This window comes from Galeopterus variegatus, unplaced genomic scaffold (assembly GCF_000696425.1).
Source record: "Galeopterus variegatus unplaced genomic scaffold, G_variegatus-3.0.2 Scaffold8639, whole genome shotgun sequence".
Taxonomy (NCBI): Eukaryota; Metazoa; Chordata; class Mammalia; order Dermoptera; family Cynocephalidae; genus Galeopterus; species Galeopterus variegatus.
This window is the reverse complement of record NW_007734750.1, coordinates 64,731-74,114: the sequence shown is the minus strand read 5'-3', so window position 1 is coordinate 74,114 and position 9,384 is coordinate 64,731. Positions and strand designations below refer to the sequence as shown.

The 9,384-nt window shown below is 39.7% G+C and overlaps 1 pseudogene; it reads left to right on the top strand.

Moving 5' to 3' along the window:
- The first annotated feature begins 641 nt into the window (after window positions 1-641).
- Window positions 642-7,811, top strand: LOC103608620 (annotated as a pseudogene).
- The last annotated feature ends 1,573 nt before the right edge of the window (window positions 7,812-9,384 follow it).

Here is a 9,384-nt window from a genome sequence, read left to right as displayed (position 1 = left end):
AGGGAAAGGATCTGAAATCTTATATTTTTAATAAGTTCCCCAGGCAATTAGAAGGCTGTTAGTCCAGGGACAAAGCTTAGAGAATCACTGTTCTAATCCATCCCCTCCTCTCCAGTCCCCCTTCCATTGCCTTAGTTAAGGAACTCATCATCTCTCCCCTGTGGATTCTAAGGTTCATGAAAGGGAACATGTCTGTTTTTCTCACTATTGTATCCCCAGTGTCACACAGCATAGCATCTGGCACATTGTAAGCCCTTAATACATTTTTGTGGAATGAGTGCATACACCAGGGTGAGGAGGTGGCAGTAAAATATTCAGGATAGAGTTTTATACACCTTATAGCCATTCAGTTCAAAAATTCAATTTAGCCAAGGATACAGCTTACCTAATCACAACCCTACAAAAAGCACATTTTACCAAAGAGTCTCAAAATTACATCTCTATGCTGGTTACAGCAACGCTAGCTGCTGCGACAAATAAACCTAGTAATTTAACACAACAGAAATGTACATCTTGCTCACCTAACATTCCAGTGTGAAAGCTCCTCATCAGCAGATGACTTTTCAGATGGAAATATAAGGACCCAGGTTCCTAATATCTGTGGCTCTTCCATCTTCAACACACTGAATTCCAAGGTCACTATGGTTGTCTACATCAGGAAATATAAAGGTAAGATGTAAAATGAATACTTGCTTTTAAAAATGACACAAAGCACTTCTGCTCATGTTCCACTAGCAAGTATTAGTCACATGGCACCACCTAGATGTAAGGGGAGCTTGGAAATGTGATCCGCGACAACTCCATAGAGATGGGGAATATTAATTTCTTAGTGACTAATTCATTAGCCATCTTTGCTGCACCATATACGTTGGTAAGCTGACTCTGCAAATCCACTTAGCCGGTATAGTTAATTGAACTTTAACCTTAGAGACAACTTACAAAATAATTTTCATTTCAGTGATTGGCCGTACTGTTCAACTGTACCAAAAGGAATAAGGGGCTCATTAGGTAACCAAGAATGTCCCTGAGGAGCTTAGCTAGGAATAGAACCAAGAGCCAGATGAGTTAAAAGCGCCAATTGGCTAATCTCTCCTAGTGTGCTCTGCATCTTCTTGCTGGCAAACTCTACTAAAACACAAAGGACACTTATTTTCAAATGTGGGCTTTTGACCTCAGAACTCCAAATTCCTCCTCTGGGGGATCTAATGCCCAAATGGCATTAAGACAAAGAGTTTGCATCTGAAAGATATCCCCAGAAAGTTGCAATGGCACAAATTCATCTCCATCAGGATTTTGCTGCCTGAAAACACACGCAAAAAAAAAAATTGTTTGGGTGTATTCGTGCCAATCTTCTAAACTATCATATAAAACCTCTGGGAGCACAGACATTTAATCATTCCGGAATGGAATGGCTTTTGGGGACAGCATGTCTTTGGGTCTATTTCTATTCAAAGTCTTATAGTGCTCCAAGTGCCTGGCTAACCTGATGGATTAGGTACTGAACCCTGAGGCTCTTGAGGTCAATGATTTATGGCAGCTGAAAGCTGTGAAATGTCATTTTGCTGAGAGGGCCATGCAACGTTCAGTCGATAGAATTAGCAGACACTTGAACACGTTTTTTAGCACCAGCTACTGGGCCCTCTAGAGATGTTCACTATATCCAGATGTAAGCTTCCCAGGAAGAACTATCAGACACTGAACAGCAGCCAGAGCCAAGGCTGGCCTAGCTACATGTGATATATTTTTTAAAGTTTCAGGAAATAATGCAACCAATGGAAAACTTATTATAGATCCTCACCTCTCCTATATCCAGTGAATACACCATGTTTGCAAGGGAGGGAAAAAACGGAAATGGATTATCGACTCATACTCAACAACCAACCACTCCTGATCTTCATAAAAGAATAGCGAAGTTTCATTCCCTAACTTGTCCTGGCTCGAAGGGATCTAGCTCGTCCACAGAAGCTTGAGTCAGAAATGTAAGAGCCTTGCTGCTGGTGCATGCCACTGTCATCAGCTCCCAGATCTGTGGAAGAAATCTAGGCCAATTCATTTCACCTCTTGCTAGGCTACTTTAACTCTCGCACTAGCAGCTGGTCCTCACACTAGCAGCTGTGGTCCTTTAGCTCAGCTTTGCCTCCAGATTCAACTTCCTTAGGCTCCCCTCTATTAACAACCTGTTCTGGACTTGCTGTTTTTGGCTCAATGGCACTTTCTCTCTCTCTGTTCTCTACAGCCCCAACTATAGTTCTTCACTTGCCTTCGAAAGTCATGCACCATATTTTGGGGTTAGTATTCCTGGTACTATGAGACCAACTGGCTGGGATGTTTCCTGCACCATTTCCCCACACAGAGAGGGGAACTGGACACCTCTCATCAGTACGCACAGAACAGCATCTCACTGAGCACTGTTACCATTTATGATTGCCAGTGGCTGCTCTGCATCAGCACCATCCCAGCTGTGGAATAAGCATTCAGGTCTCTATATACTGCCCCATTCCATCTTGGCTGTCCTCCAGCACTAGGCTGAAGTGCCAGACATTTTCACAGTATGATCAGGCACCAGGCCACCACTGGCCTAATAATTATCTACTACTGCATAACAAATGATCCAAGCCCTTAGCAGCATAAACAACCAACACATCACAGTTTCTGAGGGTCAGGAATCTGGGAGCAGCTTAGCTAGATGGTTCTGGCTCAAAGTCTGTCAGGAGATCACATTTTCAGGCCGAAGATGCAGTTATCTGAGGGAGCTGTAGAAGGTCACACTTGTGGTTGCTGAAAAGACACTTCAGTTCCTCACCACATAGGCCACTTCATTGAGAAGATCACATGACATGGCAGTTAAATTCCCCCCAGAGTGAGTGGTCTGAGAGAAAGTCTCCAAGATAGAAGCCACAATCTTTTCATAACCCAATCTTGGAAGTGACATTCCATCACTTCTATTCATTAGAAACAAGTCACTAAGACCAGCCCATACTCAAGGGGAAGGGAATTAGTCTCCACCTCTTAAAGAGAGGAGATTCAAAGAATTTGAGCACATGTTAAAACTACCACCACCACCAAACACCTCCAGAAGGGAGAACAAGCCTTTCTGTGGCCTCCTTCTGCCTGCATCTGCCAGGCACTCAAGGCATCTCCACTCTCCTCACAGCTTTGGTTCCCAGTTGTGGGGAAAGTCTTTCCTTGTATTCCACCCCTTTTGTGGGTTCCAGCTACTGGTCCTACTTGCTGTCAGCACCACTCCCCACAGGCCAGTACCTGGTCCTACCTCTCTTCACTTAGTCTGAGAGAATCCCCTAGATGCACCTGATCTGCATCTGAGTTTTTGCACTTCTGTAATAAAAACAATATGACACTCCCAGATCATATCCCCTACACCTGGCAGGACTGGATGGGATTTGCCATGCCTCAGTTTGGACTCCATTTCTAACTGCACAGCTCCCCTTGTAGCCATTTCTGCTGCTCCTGCTTTTCCCCCAGCATTCTTGCCAAGCTTCCCATGAACTTGGCTCCTTCATTCTCAGCTGATGATGACAAGAATGCAGAATTAGATCCTTTCAAAGTAAAAGCCCAATATGCACTTCCTAAACACACAGAAAAATTGCAAGCCCCCATTTGGAAAATGTCAGAGAGCAGATCCCCTTCCAGCCCACCCCAAAATAGCCTTGAGACCCCTTCCTAGGCCCAGAGTACAATAGTGGCTGTAAAGGAGGCAGCTCCTTTATGCCAGGGAAAATATTCCTTAAATTTTTTACTTTTAATTTTGATTTTAAGTTTTTTACACCAAAACCTCTAAAAACATTAAATTTAGCTACTGATATCGTTCCTAAATACATTCTCATTGTTGTAATATGTATTTGTATATTGTCACATATTTATAAGTGTGTGCTTATTATTTTTATTCTGCCTTTTTCATTTAATGTTAATTCAAATACAAATTTCCACATATCAGTATACTCCCCATATCTGTGATTTTTTAATGGCCCTAGGACAGTCCATCTCACTGATGTGCCACAGTTTTGTTTAGCCACTCATCTCTTGCTGACTATTTAATTTTATTCCAGCATTTAGCAGTTATAATTGAGCTCCAATTAACATTTACAAATTACTTTCTTTTGTTTTAAGGTTACAACTTAATTTATTATATCTTAACATTATTTCAATTTAAATGCTTTCAGCATATTTCAGGCTTTTTAGTATAATTTATACCTGCCTATATCTAAAGAGATTCTGGATGGCTTACAATAAAAGTACATATACAATACAAGGCAATATTGGGCATGAACACCAATAGGACAATTAAAGTAGAGACAAAAACATAACTGAAAAAGTTCATGTGAGGGCAATAGCCTCTAAACCAAGTGATTCATGCTTTGAGAAGGAATGATGTCTATGAGTTCATATTTCAGTTTCTTCTTGTGTCAGTATTTGTTTCTGCCCCACGGAGGGAATTTTCCATATCAAAAAAAAAAAAAGATAATAATAATTTCCTACTTGTCTTTTAAGACAACCGAATATGGTCATGACTTGCTACCTGTGTGACCTCAGACAAGTCACTGAACCTCAGTGTTCCTCAGTTTCTTCATCCATAAAATGAGGATAATAGTGTTACCTATAACATGGGGCTGCTATGAGAAGTAGATGAATTAATACTTTGAGAGCGCTTAGAACAGTTCCTAGTACATAGTAAATACTCTGTAAGTGTTTGTGAAATAAATGAAACAAGACACAATAAAGAGAAGTGAGGGAAACACATTTAAAAGCTGCAAATACAGTTCTATTTGGAAATGTATGCCTCATATGGACACAAAATAAAGGAGCAAAAGGTGACATAAACACTTTCCACCCACACAAAAAAGTCATTTTAAAGATTATTTCTTGATGTAATAATGAGGCTTGAGGCTTTGGGGTAGTAGGTGTTTGGAGGTAAAAATACTTTGGGAATATCATCTTTGGGACTGAGTTTTTCAACATACATATTAAGTCTACTCTAAAATAAGTAAACTTATTTGGTTTTGGAATGTCTCAAATGCCTACACCTCACGCAAAGAACCATTCTTCTTACAGATGTAGTTTTTGTGTTTTCCATCAGGGTTTCTTCAAGAGGTATTTCTTCCCCTCCCCTAAAACGAGTTTTTCCTTTTAAAAAAAATCTGTTAGATCTCTATCTCGCACCACTACTAAAATAAATACCAGATGGATTAAAGATTAAAATATAAAGAAAGACTATTTTAAAACTAGTAGAAAATATATGTTCATGTTATATAATCTCAGTGTGGTGAAAGTCTTCCCAAGCATAACCTCAAGGGTAGAAAATCCAAAAGAGAAATTGATTTATTCAAAAGCACAGGCAACAAAAGAAAATAATAAGCAAATGGGATTATATCAAAGTAAAAATCTTCTCCATGGCAAAGGAAACAATCAACAGAGTGAAAAAACAACCTACAGAATGGGAGAAAATATTTGCAACCCATGCATCCAACAAGGGATTAATATCCAGAATACACAAGGAACTCAAACAATTTAACAGAAAAAAAAAAAAAAAAAAAAAAAAAAAAACCCACAAATAATCCAAGTAAAAATGGGCAAAGGACCTGAATAGACATTTCTCAAAGGAAGACATACAAATGGCCAACAAGTATGTGGAAAAAATGTTCAACATCACTAATCAGGGAAATGCAAATCAAAACCACATTGAGATATCATCTCACCCCCAGTTAGACTGGGTATTATGAAAAAGACAATGACAAATGCTGGTGAGGATGTGGAAAAAGGGAATTCTTCTACACTGTTAGTGGGATTATAAATTAGTGCAGCCATTATGTAAATCAGTAGGGAGGTTTCTCAAACAACAACATATAGAACTGCCATATGATCCAGCAGTCCCACTACTGGATATATACACAAAGGAATGGAAATCATCACGTTGAAGGGATACCTGCATTACCATGTTCATCACAGCTCTATTTACAATAGCCAAGATATGGAACCAACCTAACTGTCCATCGATGGACGACTGGATAAGGAAAATGTGGTATACATACACAATGGAATACTACTACCCAGCCATCAAAAAGAATGAAATTCTGCCATTCACAGCAACATGGATGAACTTAAAGAAAATTATGTTAAGTGAAATAAGCCAGGCACAGAAAGAGAAATACCGCATGTCCTCACTGATAAGTGAGAACTAAGAACGAAAGAAAGAACACAATAATACATTGACCCTTCAGAAGGGGAGACAGAGCTGTGACTATTAGAGAGAGGAATTAGGGAGGGGGTGGAGAGTTAGGGAGAAATTGGTTAACGGACACAAAGAATGAATATGTTTTGTAATGAGGAATATGCCAACTATCTTGATTTGATCATCACATGTTGCACACCAGTACTGATAATCAACTCTGTACCCCACAAATGTGTATAATCAATTGTTTCAATTTAAAAAATTACGTCTAAAAATTGATTTATTAACTAAATAAATATTTGTAAATTCTGTCAAAAATACCATAAATAAAATGTAAAGCTAAAAGACAAGCTTGGGAAAAATATTCACAACATGAATGTCAGTGTTAATATCCTCAATATATAATGAACTCATAATGAATCAATAATAACAGATAAACAGCCCAATAGAAAAGTAAGCAAAGGATATAATTATGCATCTCACAAAAAAAAGGAATGCATTTGGGAAAGAAATGTTACCCTGTCCAATAATAACAGAAGTGAAAATTAAAGCACCAATAAAACACAGTTTTTCTTACATAAAATTGGCAAACACATTTAAATGTTTTGTGAGAGTGTGGGAACCAGGCACACTCATACCTTGCTGGTAGTCATAAACATTACTTCTGGAGGAGTAGAAGTACAAAAGAAGCCAAAGACTTTAAAACTTATATACCTGTTGATCCAACAATTCCACTTTGAAGAAATTTTCATAAGAAAATTAGCAACAGTACCCACGAGGAAGTTCACTGCTAAGTACAACTTTCTAAGTTACAATACAGCCATATGATGAAAAGTAGACACACCATTAAAGATTATATGGTCAAAGAATAAGAATCTACACAAGATAAACTGCCAAATTAAAAACAAAAAGATCAGACAGCATGCTGGTGGTCTGTGGATCTATCTCTTGCTTCAACAGTGTTTGGACAGAACAGACCCAAGGCCTCCGTCTCTTCCAGCCTGCCACTGCCCTGTAATCTCCTCTCTATTATCAACCTCCAGGACCATCTTCTTGGCCATCTCCCACTTCAGGGACCATCCAACACTGCATGTGGTTAGCTCCTTATTGCCAACCAGTCACGAGCTCACAAATTTGTCACAATTACTCCACAGAGGTGGAGGCCACTGTCAACTGCCTGCTCAATCTGCATCTGTGGGCCTCCTATGCCTGCCTCTCTCTGGGCTTCTATTTCGACCGCCACAGGGTAACTCTGGAAGGCTTGAGCCACTTCTTCCATGAGTTGGCCAAGGAGAATTGCCGGGGTGCCAAGCATCTCTTGAAGATGCAAAACCACTGCAGCAGCCACTCCCTCCTCCAAGATGTGCAGAAGCCATCTCAAGATGAGCAGAGTAAAACTGTGGGTGCCATGGAAGCTGCTGTGGCCCTGGAGAAGAACCTGAACCAGGCCCTTCTGGATCTTCATGCTGTGGGTTCTGCCCACACAGACCCCCATCTCTGTGACTTCCTAGAGAGCCACTTCCTAGGTGAGGAGGTGAAACTGATCAAGAAGATGGGCGACCACCTGACCAACCTCTGCAGGCTGGCCATCCCTGAGGCCGGGCTGGGCAAGTATCTCTCATGAACCCAGCAGCCTTTGAGGGGGGCCCTCTGCATCTTCTGTTATCAGGGATCCTGCCTGAGCCTCTCTCTCCAGCCACTAGGCAGCTTTTAACCACCTGTGGCCCTCTCCCAAGCCTTGGACCAAATGGAAATAAAGCTTACTGTAGCATAAATAAATAAATATAAAAAATAAAAAAAAAGATTAAAAAAACAGTATGTACTAGAAGGACAGCTCTTTTCAGACCCCTGCTTAAAATTGTTTGGTTCTTTTCCCATCATTCTTAGAATAAAATTTAAAGCCCCTAACCTTCATGGTCTGTCTGGTCCCTGCCTCAGATTCAGCCTCATCATACCTCACATTTCTCTTTTCCTGTTACCTTGGCCTTCTTTTAAGGCCCAGAACAGGGGTCAGCAAAATTTTTTCTATAAAGGGGCAGATAACCAATATTTCAGGCTTTGCAAAGGAGCCCTAGGATCTCTGTCAGAACTATTCAACTCTGCAGCTGTAGCACAAAAGCAACCACAGACAATATGTAACCTACTGAAAGAAACTAAAGAAGACACAAAAAGGTGGAAAGACATTCCATGTTCTCAGACTGGAAGAATCAACATTGTGAAAATGTCCATACTACCCAAAGTGATCTATAGATTCAAAGCAATCCCTATCAAAATAACAATGGCATTGTTCACAGAAATAGAAAAAACAATCCTAACACTCATATGGAACAAGAACCAACCCCAAATAGCCAAAGCAATCCTGAGCAAAACAAAAAACAAACAAAAAAAAAAACCTACTACCTGGCTTCAAATTATACTACAAAGCTACAGTAACCAAAACAGCATGGTACTGGCATAAAAATAGACTCTGAGACTAATGTAACAGAAAAGAAAACCCAGAAATCAACCCAAATACCTACAGCCAACTGATCTTTGATAAAGGCAACAAGAACATACATTGGGGAAAAGACTGCCTCTTTAATAAGTGGTGCTGGGAAAATTGGACAACCATATGTAGAAGAATGAAACTGGACTATACCTCTCACCATATTCCAAAATCTACTCAAAATGGATTAAAGACTTAAAATTTAAGACCTGAGACCATAAAATTACTAAAAGAAAACACAGGAGGAACACATCAGGAGCTAACACTGGGCACAGACTTTATGAACAAGAGCCCAAAAGCACAAGCAACAAAAAATAAACAAGTGGGACTATATCCAACTAAAAAGCTTCTGCCCCCAAAACAAACAAACAAACAAAAAAAACAATTAACAGAGCAAAAAGACAACCTACAGAGTGGGAGAAAATATTTACAAACTATGAATCTGACAAGGGATTAATATCATTAATATACAAGAAACTCAAACAACTTAACAGTAAGAAAACAAATAACCCAATTTAAAAATGGACAAAGGAGCTGAATAGACATTTCTCAAAGAAAGACATACAAATGGCCAACAGGTACAAGAAAAAATGCTCAGCATCACTAATTATCTGGGAAACACAAATCAAAACCACACTGAGATATCAACTCACCTGAGTTAGACTGGCTATTATGAAAAAGACAGAGAATAGCAAATGCTGATGAGGATGCA